Source organism: Podarcis melisellensis (assembly GCF_964234715.1).
Source record: "Podarcis melisellensis genome assembly, chromosome: 5".
In the NCBI taxonomy this organism is placed as follows: Eukaryota; Metazoa; Chordata; class Lepidosauria; order Squamata; family Lacertidae; genus Podarcis; species Podarcis melisellensis.
The window spans coordinates 7892145-7910051 of NC_138537.1; the positions used below are offsets into that span (position 1 = coordinate 7892145).

A 17907-nucleotide genomic window follows, 5' to 3' on the forward strand; every position below is an offset into this window, starting at 1 on the left:
AGGGCCGCCCCTCCAACTTCACTGACTATTTCCCTTACTGCATTGGATCCAGACCGTAAGAATGCATAAATACTAATCCGTTAGTACGTCAGTCATTATTTATTTAGACACTTGATATATGCCTTATATTTTAGAAAACCAACCAACCGCTTACACTTCCTCCTCCCTTCCTGCTTGTTATTTTTGTGATGACCTTTGGTTAGCAACACAACCACACTGCTGCAATAATTAATCCCACTGAAAATGGTCACTAGGAAATTTGCACACTCAGACTTGCATTTGTTTGAAGCATTTTTAGTTCACTCTTCGTATGAAAAAGGTCACCCGGTGTGGGTTACGGAGAATAACCTTCCCCACTCTCAAGGTTGCAATCTTAAAAACATGACACCAAAGGAAAACGATTTCTTTTTCTTCTGTGGGGAGGGGTGGGAGGAAAGACTCAAACTCAGCTTAGTTTACAAAGTTCTAAAAATGGCCTGCTGGCATGGAAGCGGCTCAAGGAGAGGCAGAGCTGATGGAGTGACACTGCTTCCTTTCCTTCTGCTTCTGTGAGCTCAATCATAGAATTGTAGAATTATAGAGGTGGAAGGGACCCCGAGGGTCATCCAGTCTGACCCCCTGCTGTGCAGGGATAGCTGCTGCCAGGAGACAGTTGAGAGAGGGAAGGTCGAATGGAGCTGACTTCTCAGGAAAGGGCAAACCAAATGATTAAGGAGAATACCAGTTCCCCTAGGAGGAAAGGATGCAACAGTTGGAACTTCTTAGTTTAGAGCAGTGGCTTTCAACCAGGGGGCCGTGGTTCCCTGGGGTGATTTGAATGATGGTCAGGGTGCTGTGGACAACACTGGCCTCTCTCCTCCTTTCCTTCCCTCCCTCCTCTGATGCCTTCTTGCGTTTCTGCCTCCCAAAGGCTTGCACAGCTGTTTGATGCAGCAGCCCTGGCTATAAGGCTGAGCAGGCAAATGATGCCTCTGGGGCTGGCCAGGGAGTGCTGGTTGCCAGGAGCTGAGGTGGCCTTGGGATAAGCAAGCAAATGGGTGATGTAGCCTAGCTAGCCAGCCAGCCCTCCAGCCTTTGCTGTTGGGAATGGACGGACGAGCCCCAGGCCCCTGTGGGGCAGTGTGAGGAGGCAACTCTCTTTGGGACAGGGAGTGGGGCAGCTCAGAGACCAGGGGTGGTAGCAACAGCTGCCTGGAGGACTCCCGAGGGAGAAGAAACTGAAGGAAGACTCCACACAGGAGGGTGTTCGAAGAAAAGAGTTGAGGGGCTGCCAGCTTTGCAGGCAAGGGGTGACATAACTGGGCTCCTGAGCCCCACAAGGGTGCCACAAAAAGAATGTAGTTGGTCAGGGGAGCCATGGACTCAAAAAGGTTGAAAACCTCTGGTTTGGAGAAAAGACCCACAAGAGACGACATAGTAGAGGTTTATGAAGTTAGGTGTGGCATGGAGAAAGTTTTTCTGCTCTCATAGCGCCTGAACATGCAGACATCCAGTTGGTAGCCTGCAATTGTTGTTGTTGTTATTTGACTGCATGCTGGACTTGGAAGGGAAAGCCTCATCCATAGCCTGCATCAAAATGCAAGCTGTGAGCCTATCAGGGCATTTTAAATAAAAGTATTTTACCAAGTGGGCTGGTGGGTGAAGGTCTGATGATGCCACTCCTCTTATTTGCTTCAGTTCTGTGCTGGCCATCAGCTCCTCTGGCGATACTTCTCTGTGTGATATGTGGCGATACTTCTCTGCGGTTGGGGTTCAAGTGACGATCGCCCTGCAGCCTCTGTGCCCAGATAAGCCCTTTAAAGATGCCAGCACAGGATTCCATCCCAACAGTCTTTCCATGTGTCCAAATTTCTTGCGTTTGTGTCTCTCTCTTGGATTTCTGTACGAACAACAAAAATAAACTGACACTCTACTGAAGCTGCCTGAGATAATTTAATACTGTCTATAAAAGGCTAGATGAATGTATGAAACTGCCTCATCTCTTGAAGGCAGCTCACTAGTTGCTATCATTGAATTTCACCCATAGGCAGCTGCTGGAGACTCAGGTAGCTGAGAGGCACCATTTAAGTTTCCAATATACCCAGCGAAGGTGTAGGGGCTTTGCAAGACACATGGTCACCCTAGAGGGGAGGTACCAAAGGATTACCACAAAGGGAAGTAGCTGAAGTATAGCTTGCCAACCTTGATGGCTGCTGAAGAAATACAACCTGTGCTGTTAATAATGATTGTGCAACCCATACAGCACATAGGCGACAATTATTCACACAATTAATATTAATATACTGAGGAAGCCCAGAAAACTGTGCTCAGGGAGTGGGCTATCAGCTAACCCCAATAAATTGGCCCTGTCGGGGGCGAAATAGCAGCTCTTCAACTTTATGGACTGCTAGGGTGAAATGGGGATAGAACATCTGCACTTCACAGCTACCGGGAACATCGTTGAACTTACCTATCTTCTTCTTGAACTTACCTAAAAAACAAGAAAAAACAAAAAATTGAGTCAAGAAGTTGGACAAACTTAGTAAAATCTGACACTGCAAGTTCACTTTATTTTGGATAGCTTTTAAGTTTTCATGGCTACTTTGTAAGTAGTTGTCTTATTCTCACAAATCTGATAAATGGTGGGAGATTGTTTTTTGAACAAGAATATTAATTGTGTGAATAATTGTCTCCTATGTGCTGTATGGGTTGCACAACCTTGATGGCTGGGCGGGTTCTTGGAGGTGAGGGCTATTGATGGCAATTCTCTGCCTCCACGGTTGGAGGCAGCAATACCAGTTGCTGGGAAGCACAGGAGGGGAGAGTTTCCTGGCTGGCCTCTGTGAGGACAAGATGCTGGGCTAGATAAGCTGTGGTTTTCCCAGTAGTGATATATGGAAGTGAGAGCTGGATCATAAAGACGGCTGATCACTGAATAATTGATGCTTTTGAATTATGGTGCTGGAGGAGACTCTTGAGAGTTCCATGGACTGCAAGAAGATCAAACCTATCCATTCTTAAGGAAATCAGCCCTGAGTGCTCACTGGAAGGACAGATCCTGAAGCTGAAGCTCCAATACTTTGGCCTCCTCATGAGAAGAGAAGACTCCCTGGAAAAAACCCTGATGTTGGGAAAGATGGAGGGCACAAGGAGAAGGGGACGACAGAGGATGAGATGGTGGGATAGTGTTCTCGAAGCTACGAACATGAGTTTGACCAAACTGCGGGAGGCAGAGGAAGACAGGAGTGCCTGGCGTGCTCTGGTCCAGGGGGTCACAAAGAATCGGACATGACTAAACAACTAAACAACAACAACAAAGATGGTCTTAGGAGAAGGTCAAAAGGAAGTCTGTTCCACCAGGGGGCTCTGTGCCACCATAAATGAGAACATAGCAGAAAACCACTAATAGCATCCCAGAGGAGAGGGGAGGGCATTTGCTTTCCTATGGCTGCATAAAAGGAAGAATGGCAAGGTGGGAAATAACAAATGCAGCTAAGTGCAGACACGCTCAGCCCAGAAGCAGGGTGGCTCTCATTTGAGCACGAGCCCAAATGGTTGCTGCCGGCTGTGAAAGTGGCTGGGTGTTGCACAAAAAACACCACCCTGTGCATGGGTTATCTCCCCTGCATCCCTCCAGCTCTGGTGGGTCTGGGCTGTGGCTCTGAACCAGTTGTCCACTCCCCTTTGAGGATGGAAAGCTCTTTACACAAACTTCATGCAATAAGCCTGGTGCAGGTCTCGTCCAGGTTGGCGTGGTTTCTTTGAAATTTGAATACAGGAGTGGCGCAGCCAAGGCCAGCTTGGCCCAGAGTTCAGGGGCAAAATGCCCTAGGCCTGTTCTCTGATGGAGCTCAGCTGGGAGGAGTTTGTAGGGCTCTCTCTACCTGGTGATCTCTCACAGTATGGTGGTTCTTTGGGGGCCAAGGAAAGCCGAGGGTTCCAATCCCTTTGATAGCTGCACAGAGGGGAGCCTGAAATGACATGCTAGGTAACTGAGTGCTATGACTTCCATAAATTATGGAAAGTGAACAAATTTACATGACTGATCCAATTTTGCATAATTTATACTGTTTGCTGTGCAAAGAGGTAGAAGCTGTGCAGAGCACTAAAATCAACACACGTAAACACGCAAAGTACCTCTCTGGCTTTCTGAGATCTTGGCACATTTCAAACCATAAGGGTTATTTACAATATCATCTTTTCCTGAGCATCCTCTTCCAACTCGTAATGTTGCTGCGTGTGAGGCTGATGCTGCCATATGCATCCACCGTAACAAATTACATTCTGGGAATTGTTCTCTTCCAACTCTTTCCCTTCTAAAATACATCCAGAAACCGCAGGGAGTTAAGTTCAAGTCCTGCCTTTGTTTGGCCTTGGACTCTCAGTCTCAGTTTCCACCTAATCTGTAAAATGGGAATAGAAGCAACTGCCCTTTATCTGAAAATGGGCAGAGGAGGAAGGTGACCACAAAGCAGACAGACCATTGATTCCAGAGCCTTGCTGGGTGTTTGGTGGCAGGAGAGAGGGCAGGACAAAAGGGAGAGAGGAACTCTCCCATTGTGGGCTGTATAAACCTAGGTCTTGGGAGACCAGAGGTCAAATTCCCACTCAGCTATGAAGCTCACCTGGTGACCACGAGCCTCTCAGCCTAACCTACCTCACAGGGTTGTCATGAGGATAAAATGGAGAAGTGGGGAGAATCACGGATGCCACCTGGAGCTCTTTGGATCAAAGGTGGGATGTAAATATATTAACTAATTAATTAGTTCCCTTTCTGTTATTTCCAATGAGAAGGTTGTATACAGTCATACCTTGGTTCTTGAATGCCTTGTGACTCAAACGTTTGGCTTCTGAACCCCACAAACCCGAAAGTAAGTGTTCCGGTTTGCAAACTTTTTTTGGAAGCCAAACATCTGACGTGGCTTCCATGGTTTCCGAATGAGTGCAAGAAGCTTCTACAGCCATTCAGAAGCTGTGCCTTGGTTTTTGAAGATTTTCGGATGTTGAATGGACTTACAGAACGGATTTCGTTTGAGAACCAAAGTACGACTGTATATGTTAACTCCACAGCTGGTATATATTTCCTCCTGTTTCAGGGATGCGTCAAAGGAATGGGAAGATTTTTGAACTTTTGGATTCAACCCTTCCCCTGATTTGCCTCTGCCAACCTCCCATTCACCTCTATCAATGTTGGCCTGCAATGATTTCTGTTTCACCTGGGAGAGTCCGCATGAAATCTGATATTCCCCTCCAAGGTCAGATCTCTCTCTCTCTCTCTCTCTCTCTCTCTCTCTCTCTCTCTCTCTCTCTCTCTCCATACTTAGAGGAGAACTGAAACATCCTTGGCCCCATGATCCTCTCCCAGGGACCACAGGGAGGCAGCCTAAAACTCTCACATACAACTTGAGTAAAATGTCGATATAAAAGGTGTATATCTTTCCAAACTGTAGAGGTCTCTCTCCCCCTCTGCTTGCAATGAAGGATAAAGAGAGACACAAAAGATCCAGGACAATTTGATTAAGCTGAAAGGCTCTGGAATTTGCCACACCTCGCTGAAGAATTTAGGACATTCCCTTAGAAAGCATCTTGAGATTCCATACAAATTTAGCTCTCAGATATCACCCTCCCTGCAGAATTCTCAAGCCTAAATATTTACCAACAGACTTCTCAGAGCTTGTTACCAGATGAAGAGAGATGCTGCGTTTTCCCTGCCAGAAACAAATTATGTACACACAGAAGCGACTGATCTGTGTAGTGAGAAAGCAGGTTCTGAACTCATCAAGAGGTTTCATACGGAGTTGGATCATGGATGAATTCTCGGCAGTGGTGGTCCTTTAAAAGCACCACTAAGAACTGAACCACGGGGTATCTGCATTTAAAGGATATTAGGCAATGTACTGTATACTGAAACTATGCAATCCATTCCCACAAGACAGAGATTTTCCTCCAACTTTAAAAGAGAATTAGACAAATTCATGGATGAAAAGCAGGGATCACAAGTGGGGAGAACACTGTTGCACTCATGTCCTGCTTGTGCGCTTCCCATAGGTCTTGTCCTCAAAGTTTGTGGGTTTCCCATAGGTCATTGTGAGCATGAGATACTGGAATCCACGAGCCTTTGGCTTGATTCAGCAGGCCTCTTGTTATGTCCCACTGAGCTCCAGGTCTCGCTGGAAGACACACCCTCTTATCCTGGTATTTGCAGTGAGAACAGTTATGTTAGGGAGAAGGAATAAAAGCTTTTCCCTGTTAGGACACACCGAGCCTTTAGTCGGGATGGACCTAGCCATCGGTTTCTTGTCCATAGTCATTTCACAGATAGTGCTTCATAATTCTGCTCTGTTTTTGCATCTATCTACAATGATTATAATTATTTTTTTTAAAAAGAAGCACGGACACTCACAACTTTGAACACATTTCCCACACAATAATATATTTTTTATGCATTTCATCATAAAATACCTTTTTTACAGGGCTTTTTCTCAGCCGGAACTCAGTTGGGCGCCATTATGAGAACAAGGGAGGCGTTCATGGCGAGTTCCGGCACCTCTTTTTCTAGAAAAACAGCACAGCCCTTTTATATGCATTTTATCCTAGGAGGCACATTTCGGTAGGCATTGCAACCCAAGCAGATGCATTCATATGCAAATTTTGTACACTTTTTTTAAAGCTGAAAACGTTATGGCAAAATTCAGAGATGAGCAAAAAAACCCAAGGGCTAACCGTGCTCCCATCTGTTTCGTTTGCTCTGGAAATCTGAATCAGGTGAGTTTGCCTTGAAAGGTAGACTGAGCAAAATCCTTGAGCATCCAGAGCTCTGAGTGGGAGCCCTGAAGGAAAAGAAAAGAAAACCTTCAAGAAAGGAAGGCCCTTGTAACATCAGCAGAGACCTTCTTGTACCCTGAATCTTGCTCTCCACAGAACTGGGGGGAAACTAGCTAGCCTCTCATGCCTGCTCCCTCGAAAAAGAGCCAGGGAACTGCTCTGTTGAGGAAGGCACCCAGGACCCCACCAGATGTGCGGAGAGGAGGGTCAGAGGTTAAACCCCGACCAAGTGGCCTCTTAGCCTCCTGTCCGGAACCTTCTCTCTCCATGTGTCTCCCACAGAGATAGGCGTTGACCCGGCGTCCAACTCGCACACTTGCTAAATATAACCCTGGCTGCCGTGGGTGGGTTGGCGGGGGGGCGTGTGTGGGGGGGGGATTGCCAAGGCGGCTCACCCAGTGGCCTGCAAGTGAACCGGAATGTTCTCTAATCCCCGCCAGGCAGGGGGTGGGCGCGGGGCAGGCAGGCGGAGGCAAGGGGGCTGACAGAGCGGGTTAATGGGAACCTGCTGGCAGTGCCATGGCGCATGATTGGGGGGGGCGCACAGCACTTGGCATCTGCTCAGGCCCCCGAGAAACACGGGGTCACAAGTTCAGACCGGTCGCTCCGCTCCCCTCTGCAGTGACATCTTTTCGGCCCTCCTCGCCTGTTACAAGCGCCCCAGGATGCCGGAGACGTTAACCGTGGCTCCATTTCTGACAGAAATGTTTTGTGGGGAGTGAAGTCAATGGGAAGAAGCACCCCACACGCCTAGGGGGTTACCAGGGCGAAAGGTCTACGTGAAAACTCTAGGAAACATCCACACCCTGTATTTCAATTGGTATCACACTGCTTTAAAGGCCCATGGCTGCCCACAAAGAATACTGGAAATAGTGTCTTGCTAAGGGTGTTGTGAGGAGACCCCAGTTCTCCTCACAGAGCGACACTTCCTAGAGAGGTGGACTCTTAAACTACACTGGGAATTGCCGCTCTGTGAGGGGAACAAGGATTTCCTAACAACTCTCTGCCCCCTTAACAAAGATACAGCTCCCAGGATGGTTTATGACACTGGTTCCCAACCTTTTTGTGTGTGTGATGCCCCTCCTAAGTATCACTAAAATCCTGATGCCCACCCCACCCCGTGACAGATAATTCTTATTATTCAAAAAGTCAACTCCAATTCATGTGGAGGAAGCCTAAAAAGGCCATTCACTGTTAATAACTCATTCTTGAATTGAGCCCCTTAAAAATCAAATTACCATGTTGGGAACCATGGGTTTAGGAGAAGCCATGGCTGTTGAGGTGATATGAAAATGCTTTAAATGCATGGTGTGGATGTGAAGGGAGAAGGGAAATGGTGCTGACTCCTGGAGGTATGATGATGGCAGAAACGCACCGCCGGTAGCCACAGTGATGTTTAGGGTTTGGAGGGAGCTGGGGAGGGGGACAAACTGAACCCCATCCCCCGCCCCGCAAGGGTAGGGGGGTGTCTGACAACAGTGCAGACCCTCTATCGCCCCAAATTTCCCCCTCCCTCCCCACCAAGTGTCTCTGGCGAATTAGGAGAGCTAAGCGCTCTCTATTTGGGATTTTGGGGAAAGTGGTAGATGCTGGAGAGAAGGCTTCTGTGCTGGAAAGACACCTGCCCCCAACAGAGAAACAGCTTTGTGATACAAGTGTAGGGATTGGGGCTCGCAATGGGACGGAAACAGCCTGCGTTCGTGGCAGAAGGGGGTGGGTGGAATCTGGCCTTGCAGCTAATGGGGTTTGGGTTCACGGCCAGGTCACCATCAGGCTGCTTCTTTGCCAAGTGCAGGGGAGGGTCGGCTTGGCTTAAACTCCCCCTGTGCTTAATCCGGTTGGACATAGATTTCCATCTCTGTTCGTTTAAATCATCCTTTCCAGCAATCCCTCCCACCCCCACCTCCCAAACCACCTCCAGCTCCCTCCTGCTCATGACAAGGTCGGAAGAGAAGCTGTGAACGCCAGTGGTTCAGCCATCACCGCTCTTCGAAGTGCTGTCATGGGCTACTGTGCTCATGCCCCACTGGTGCGCTTCCCATGCGCATTGGTATGGCCACTGTGCGGACAGAGCATAGGACAGGGTCTTATGCTGAGTAAGACCATGGTGGTCCATCTAGAACAGGGGTCAGCAAACCTTTTCAGTAGGGGGCCGGTCCACTGTCCCTCAGGCCTTGGGGGGTGGACTATAAGCCGTCCCCCCCATGACTCTCTCCTCCCTTCTTCACAGCAGCGGATGAGCCCTGGTGGCTGCTTACCTGTGTCTTGCAAGCGGTAGGGGTGTTGGGATGTGTCCGGGGAGACAGGGGCATTTGGCCACCAGCCGGCAGCCCGGCGAACTCCGGTTCTTGGAACAGCATCTATCAGCGACTTAAGCCTCAGAAGCCTTCAAAGACTGAGCACGCTCTAATCAGCAGAGTGAATAACTTCTCACAACGGAAGTGGCGGACAGAGGCATATGTAAGCATATTTACAGGCATTTATTCAGCATCAGGAACAAAGGAAAAACATGTCTGCTTCCCTTTGTGTCCAAGCAAACAGCAGGATAGGCAAAAGCAATATATAACGGAAGTTCCCAGCAGACTGTGTGGAAGTAAACAGACATGTGACATACAACAACTCCACAAGCCTGTTCTAAAGGTGAATGGAACTATATCCTAACAAGGGGCTGGCGGTGGAGTGCGAAAGGGCTCCGGAGACGGCATGCTTAAAATGGCGGCTGCTCAAGCGCTGTTGCTGCTGCTGGCACCAACAAAGCCCAGCCCTCTTCCTCCTCTAGGCAGGGCTGGGAGAAGCCAGGAGGAGGGAGGGAGGGAGGGAGGAGGCGTCGCCGCCACGTGAGGGAGAGGGAAAGAACATATACACTAGCAATCCACGTGGCGCTTCCCGGACCGTCTGCGGGCCGGTTCCAGAAGGCAATTGGGCCTGATCTGACCCACGGACCTTAGTTTGCTGACCCATGATCTAGAAGCATAGAATCAAACAGTTGGAAAGGGACCCAAAGGGTCATCGAGTCCAACTCTCAACCTATACTGCATCTTAGTGTATTCCACCAAGCCTGGAAGCACATAGCCTTTAACATCCCTCAGATGAGAACAATTCCCAGAATGCAATTTGTTACGGTGGATGCACATGGCAGCATCAGCCTCACACGCAGCAACATTACGAGTTGGAAGAGGATGCTCAGGAAAGGATGATATTGCAAATAGCCCTTATGGTTTGAAATGTGCCGAGATCTCAGAAAGCCAGTGAGCTGCCTGAGCAGACTTTGCGTGCTGATGTGTGTTGATTTTAGTGCTCTGCACAGCTTCTACCTCTTTGCACAGCACACAGTATAAATTATGCAAAATTAGATCAATCATGTAAATTTGTTCGCTTTCCATAATTTAGGGAAATTCTGGAATGCAATCAGAAGCCGGGATGCCTTTCTTAATTCCAGGACTGTCTCTGGAAAATCAGGACATTTGGAGGGTATGGAAGCACCTCTCCAGGGTTTCAGTTGGGGGCCTTTCCCAGGCGTTCTTGGAGATACCAGGGATTGAACCTGGGCCCTGCAAGACACATGCTCCACTTCTGAGCTATGGCTCTGTGCTGGACTGTATAGGCCAGGAGTTGCATTCACTTTGATTTCTCGTGTAGACTCTCAAACTGTGTTGTTGTTGTTGTTTAATCATTTAGTCGTGTCCGACTCTTCGTGACCCCATGGACCAGAGCACGCCAGGCACTTCTGTCTTCCACTGCCTCCCGCAGTTTGGCCAAACTCATGCTGGTAGCTTCGAGAACACTGTCCAACCATCTCGTCCTCTGTCGCCCCCTTCTCCTTGTGCCCTCCATCTTTCCCAACATCAGGGTCTTTTCCAGGGAGTCTTCTCTTCTCATGAGGTGGCCAAAGTCTTGGAGCCTCAGCTTCAGGATCTGTCCTTCCAGTGAGCACTCAGGGCTGGTTTCCTTCAGAATGGAGAGGTTTGATCTTCTTGCAGTCCATGGGACTCTCAAGAGTCTCCTCCAGCACCATAATTCAAAAGCATCAATTCTTCGGCGATCAGCCTTCTTTATGGTCCAGCTCTCACTTCCATACACCACTACTGGGAAAACCATAGCTTTTACTATACGGACCTTTGTTGGCAAGGTGATGTCTCTACTTTTTAAGATGCTGTCTAGGTTTGCCATTGCTTTTCTCCCAAGAGAAACCTGTAGTGGCCAGGTTCCTTGGGGTAGGTAGAAGGACCAGCCATCTCTCGACTCTGTAGTGTAGCGGGATCCAATTTTGCAGCTCGCAGCCTAGGAAGAGTGACAGTTTGCAAAACGAAGCTGAAATGCAAAAGCTCTCTCTCTTTTCTTCTTCTGATTGAACACATGTGTTGGCAGAGGTGATGCTTATTTGAACCAGTAACCAGCGGATTGTTTGCCCATGTTACTTGCCGCTACATAATCAAAAAAAGCCCGATCATTACAACGCAGTAAAACAAAAATTTCAAACGGACAGAAAAGTTGTGTTTGGCAAAAACTGCAAAGCGTTCCTGAGAAATAAACAACGGCTATCTCAAGATTCTTTAAAACTGCCAGCAATAAATATCTCAAAAAACCCAAAGCCAATAGCTCAGCGCAGCAGGGTGCCAAATCTCCATCTTCATGTCCAAAACTCGCTCCCGGGAGAACAGGCTTCAAAACACCTCAGAGCTTGGGTGGCTGAAGGGAGGTTGCAGTGAGGAAGAACAGCACAAGGCAAACGAAGAAAGACATAAGGGTTTCATATATGAGAAGAAAATGTTGGTTTCTTATATTGATTCTACTAGGTTTTTGCTTTTCATTTCCCCATGTGAGAGGACAGTGTTGACAAATGTGGTGATGAGGCAGGGGCCTTCTTGGGACACCCTGGAAATTAACCCAAAGAACATGACTCCTGTAGAGTTGCCGTATGACAGGGGAGTTTGCCCGGAAGCAAAATGGAGGCCCAGTTCACTTCATTATGGTGAAGCCAGCTCCAAAAGCCCTCTTAGAATGGCAATGGCACCCACTTGAGGGGGTGATGGAACTGAGTTCTGAAGAGTTCCAGCTGAAAAAAAGTCCTCTCTGGTCTTTTCTTTACTGTGCAAATTTTGTTAAGTGCGAAGATTTTGTTTGTAATGAGGCATGTCCAGCCATGCAATCTCTGGCAGAATGTCCATATAGGTCCGTAACAGTTTTACAACACCATCAGCTGCTTGCATACAACTGGTTAAAGTTTTCAGCAGAGTTTCCCCAACTCAATTTCCCCCAAGACACAGAAGGTTCCACAGAGGTCTGGGTTTCCCCTAATGCTGGAAAGACAACCAAGAAGGCCAGGACTGAACCCAGCTGGAACTTTTGAGACATCCCTGAAGGAAGGGAAGAATAACTGAGGCAGACTTATTTCAAAATTCAAGGCCAAAATTGGGTGCCCGCCCTTCTTGCCTTTTGTTATACTCTATTTTGCAGATTGTATCAGCAGTCACAAAATTAAAATTCTTGGGAGAAAAGCAATGACAAACCTAGACAGCATCTTAAAAAGCAGAGATATCGCCTTGCCAACAAAGGTCCGTATAGTTAAAGCTATGGTTTTCCCAGTAGTGATGTATGGAAGTGAGAGCTGGACCATAAAAAGGCTGAAAGCCAAAGAATTGATGCTTTTGACTTATGGTGCTGGAGGAGACTCTTGAGAGTCCCATGGACTGCAAGAAGATCAAACCTATCCATTCTGAAGGAAATCAGCCCTGAGTGCTCACTGGAAGGACAGATCCTGAAGCTGAGGCTCCAAGACTTTGGCCACCTCATTGGGAAGAGAAGACTCCCTGGAAAAGACCCTGATGTTGGGAAAGATGAAGGGCACAAGGAGAAGGGGACAACAGAGGACGAGATGGTGGGACAGTGTTCTCGAAACTGCCAACAAGAATTTGACGAAACTGCGGGAGGCAGTGGAAGACAGGAATGCCTGGCGTGCCCTGGTCCATGGGGTCACGAAGAGTCAGACACGACTAAACAACAACAAATTCTCTAGGTCACAGTTGTGATGCCCTGCAGATGCCCTAGGTTCAGCGCCCAGTGTGGCGAAACCAGTCACGCTGCCCTAAATCCATCTTTTATGCGTGGGGCAGGACCTGCTGCTTCCAGGGGCAGCCTGGAAGGTGGAGATAGTTGGTGCTCCCACCTGCAGACCCAAAGGTGCCAACTTCAATAAAATATTGTGGGGGCCCAGGTAAGCCCTGGATAATTGATCACATGATGCAATGCATGCACACCATTTGAATGGGAATGTCCGTCAACTTTGTGGGGGCTCAGCCCCCTCAAATATTTTAGTGTAGTCCCCATGGCCCCTAGGAGTTGGCTCCTATGGGTCCAAGGTTGCGGCTTCACGGAATTGGCTTCCCTGCCAGGACATAAGGAGCCAGAGCACAGAGAGGCCTGTGCCTCCCTCCAGCTCCACCTCACCCCAGCCCTTTCTGTGCCCATTTATTCACCCTGAAAGTATCTGTTTCTTGGCAAGAACTGGAAGGTTATGACCCGCCTGGGGCCCTGTGTTGCGCCAAAATGATCCGCTGCCACTCTGTTGATGGCTCGGAGAAGCCCGTCTGAATTGATCAGCATCCATGTCCCCTCCCAGGCAGAGGGGGTTGCGCCTCAGCCGGGTCGCTGGGAGAGGAGTGGGTCAGACTGCAGCTGGGTAGGCGCTGAACCAGTCCTTCCCCCCATCTCCCCACGCTCATGGAGGACAAAGCTAGCAGTATCTAATAGCCATGGGGGCTTTGTTCTACCTCCCAGCGTGTGACGTCGGCACGTCGCGTGGCACACATTACCGAGGAATGTTGAGGGGGCCTGGTCTCCTCCTGGGAATTTTTTTTTGGGGTCCTCAGCCCCTCATCCCTGCGCCCCAGATGGTGCCCCTGCACACAGCTCTCGTTGTTCTAGCTACCTCCAGGTCATGGAGAAGAAAATGTCATGAGGTGCAAAGAGAGGCTGGGAAAAACATAACCATAGTGCAGGGATGGGGAAATTCAGATGCTGCCTTTCAGCTGCCTATGTCTTCTTTGTCCCCTGAGTCCATCCCAAGCAATCTGAGACTCAGCCGGTGCACCTGTCTCTGCTCCTCCCTATTCATACCTCTTCTGGTTCTGGGAGACTGGGGCAGGGGGGAGAGAGACCTCCAGGCTTCTATACCAGCCTGACTCGCCTCTGCCACTTGGCCTCCCTCATTCTACTCTCCTGCTTCAGCTTCTGCCTCTGTCTGGACATCTCTCTGCCATAGACTCCCCCTGCTCCCTAACCCCTGTTGCCCCTTCTGTTGCCCAACCCCCAGTCTTCTCCCTCTGACCACTCATTGTTGTCCCACCACCATTCCCCGTCTCTGAGCCATCTTCCTTTGGGGCTTCCCCATCTGGTGTCTCCCACTACTCCTCTGTGTCCAGCTAGTCTGTGACACAGGTTAAAGATGTATTCCTTGCTCTTTCCACTGCTGCCTCTCTCCCCACCCGCCACCAACATGTGGCTCTCAGAAAGTTCCCCAGAAGGGAATGTGGCCCTTGACCTTAAATAGTCTCTCCTCCCCTGCTCCAGGGAAAGAAGCCATGCCACGTTCAGTTCACATTCCTGAACATCTCTCCATCTCTCTCTCTCTCCTTTCTGGATGCAAGAAGTTTGCAGCTGGCCTTAATGTTCTGAACTTCTGCGTTTCCGGGGAGGGGGCAGGGAGGGAAGAGGTCACCCTGAGAGCAGCCACTTTGCCTCCCCCCCCGCCGTCACCTCCCTTTCAATCGCAGCTCCAGGGCTTGGAGAGGCTCACAGAGGCGTTATTATAGCACCAGGGGAAACACCGCTGGGCTTGCAAGCCTTGTTTGCGGCATGCACCAGACCGTGTCCTTTCGCCGTGTTTTCATGTAAACACATCAAACCTCCCCCTGCCCCGCTCCCCCACCACAATGTTGACATGTCTGTTGGCTTCCCCTGGGATTTTAGCCTGGGCTGCAAGCCTTCTGGCTAGGATCACAGGTCTTGCCTTTCTCTCAAGTTCCATCCAAACTGAACTTACTCCGAAGTAAATGGGGAGGCCCTGCCATGCTGGAAATTGCAATGATTTGGGGGAGAGTTCATCATGTGATGCCAATAGGCCTGTCTTAATTTGCTGCAGTTGGTGGAAGATGCCTCTTCTCAGCAACTCTTAAAGATCTAGGAGCCGCACCAGGATCTGAACCTGTAAGTCATTATTATTATTATTTGTTTGTTTATTGCATTTATAGCACATCTTTTTCTCCAGGGAGCTCAAAATGGCACACAAAGTTGTAATCCAATTTAATCCTCACATTAGACTGAGAGGCAGCGATCGGCCCAAGATCACTCAGTCGGCTTCATTGCTAGGTAGGAATTTGAACCCTGGTCTCTCCCAGGTCCTAGTCCGACACTCTAACCACTATCCCACACTGACATCATCAGTGACTCTTCGTTCCCCATTGCGTGAATTACCCACATAGGGAATTCTCCTCCTAGCTCATCCTGCCCAACCATACTGGGCAATGTGCCCAAATTTCTTTGTGGCATGCGTGAATAGATATATATTTTTTGGTGAATTATTTACGGGGCACAATTTTATTTCACACAATTAATGTCTGCCTCCAGGCTGTCAGCATTTTACAGGAGCCGTTCAAGTGTACAACAGAACTTTAAAGGTAAAGGTACCCCTGACCATTAGGTCCAGTCGCGGACGACTCTGGAGTTGCGCGCTCATCTCACTCTATAGGCCGAGGGAACCAGCGTTTGTCCGCAGACAGCTTCCAGGTCATGTGGCCAGCATGACTAAGCCACTTCTGGCAAACCAGAGCAGCGCACGGAAACGCTGTTTACCTTCCCGCCGGAGTGGTACCTATTTATCTACTTGCACTTTGATGTGCTTTTGAACTGCTAGCTGGGTAGGAGAAGGGACCAAACAACGGGAGCTCACCCCATGGCAGGGATTCGAACCGCCGACCTTCTGATTGGCAAGCCCTAGGCTCTGCGGTTTAGACCACAGCGCCACCCGTGTCCCCCTAACAGAACTTTAGGTTTGCACAATTAAAAGTGGATTAACGGGCTCTGTTGTCCCAGAGCAGGGGTGTGCATAAGGAAGCTTTGGCTCTCCAGATGTTGCTGAACTACAGCTCCCATCATCCTTGGCCACTGGGCCTGATGGGAGTTGTAGTTCAGCAAACATCTGGAGGTCAAAGGTTGCCCTAGCCTAGACTGAGCAAGGAAACATTTTTTTAAAAAAGCCCTCACACACCTTTTGCAGTTCAGAAAGCAAGAGGGAAAGGCATTGACAAAAATGTCAGACCCTCCAAGTGTCTCCATTTTCCAGGGACACCCCTTATTTAGGAGAAGCCATCCCGGTTTCTGATTTAATCCCAGAATGTCCTGCTTTTCCTCAGGATATCCCTATTTTGATTGGAAATTTTTTGGAGGATTTAGAGTTATCCCCTCCCCCCCAAGCCATCTGAAGACAATCCTGTATAGAGAAGCTTAATGTTTTAATATGTTTTCCATATATGTTGGAAGCTGCCCAGACTGGCTGGGCAACCCAGTAAGATGTGTGGGGTATAAATATTAAAATTATCGTTATGGAATGGGACGTCCCTATTTTCATCGGAGAAATGTTGGAGGGTTTGAAATGTGGGGTGAATGAATGATGGACCGGAAGTCATGGAAACACTCTGTAAGCAAATCACGATCCGTGCTCGTTGTCATGTAACCACCCTTTAAACAAATGAGAAGTCATGCTCAATAATGATTGGATTTAGCTTAACCACTAGGCAAGAGCAATGTAAGCAAATCAAGGTGAGTGCTGAATAAATAGCTTGCCCGGAGGAGTCCTGTGTTTTAGCAAGCCCTCGGAAATGATTTATAAGTATTAAAATTATGTTTCATTTCACTGCACACAGGTGATGTAGTGACAATAAAGGTTTCTTATATTATTATTAAAAAAGACCTGTAAATATTAAACAAATAATAAAACAAATAAACCAACTGGGCTTGTCTGATTCTCACAAGAGATTATTCTTTATGGGTTATTATGCAGTCAAATTTCCCTGGTATACTAGTTACAGCAGTTGTCATTTATAGCTATACAAAAGGAAAGGGCTGGCCCATTATGCTGCAATTATAAAAGTAACTAATTGAGCTAAGTGTAACTTACTCCTGAGTAGACACATGTAGGCTTGCATTCTGTATATTTCCACCTTGCTCCCATTATTGGTTCAGAACTGGGGGTCCTTGTCTCCCACCTAGTCTTGAAACCGTCACCCTCATCTGTTTTCAGTGACAACAACAAATCCTGAAGCTGAGACAATTAGTCTGTCTTTCTTAGAAAGCAAGGACTTAACTGGACGGTGTTGTAGAGTCACTGTACCTCTCTATGTGCAATACAAAACTCTCCAATTGTAGACACCATAAGTATTTCAGAGAAACACCTAATTTCTCAGCCACCTCTTCCTGTGAGAAGCGACGGCCTCTGTGCTTTGCATCCTTTAAATATACCACGTAGCCATTTCGGAGACATTTCCAATAAGTGAAATGTGCTCATTATAAACCAAGGAGGCCAACGGGGAGATCTCGGAATAGAGCAAGACCCTCAATTTGTCCCTGACAGATAAAGCAGCCATAATACAAATAATGGGTTTAGAAAGGAATAATGAATGTTTCACTTTAACTTTCCATATGGGGGCTAACGTTGGAATATCGACACAACGTTCATGGCTTATAGATTTCCACTCTTTCTGTTTCCAAAGGGGCTGGGGGTATTCCTTCCTCCCGGCATGCCTTGCTGCAACCTGAAATATTTTTGCACGATCTAACCAAATTAACCGTCGCTGCTTCTACATAGCAGGTTTTTTTTTATTGCAGCAATTAAAAATAAAAATCAAATACTAGAACCAGCAGTATACAGTTGACAATAACAATGTTTTTATTATCCGAGGTTTAATAGCCTTGGTTGCTGTTTTTTCAAACATAGAGTTAATTCTATTACAGTTTAATTATTTTTAAAATGATTATATTTTATACGTTTTGAGCTTTTTGAATTTTGTCTGTCTTGTTTTGATTTGCATGAGCTGCCTTGAATTCTGG

General features: G+C 48.0%; 1 long non-coding RNA gene across 1 annotated transcript in view; it reads right to left on the reverse strand.

The window, feature by feature from the left end:
• LOC309370053 overlaps nt 1-17907 on the reverse strand; it is a 394628-nt gene that overhangs the window by 324346 nt on the left and 52375 nt on the right. The window lies entirely within an intron of this gene.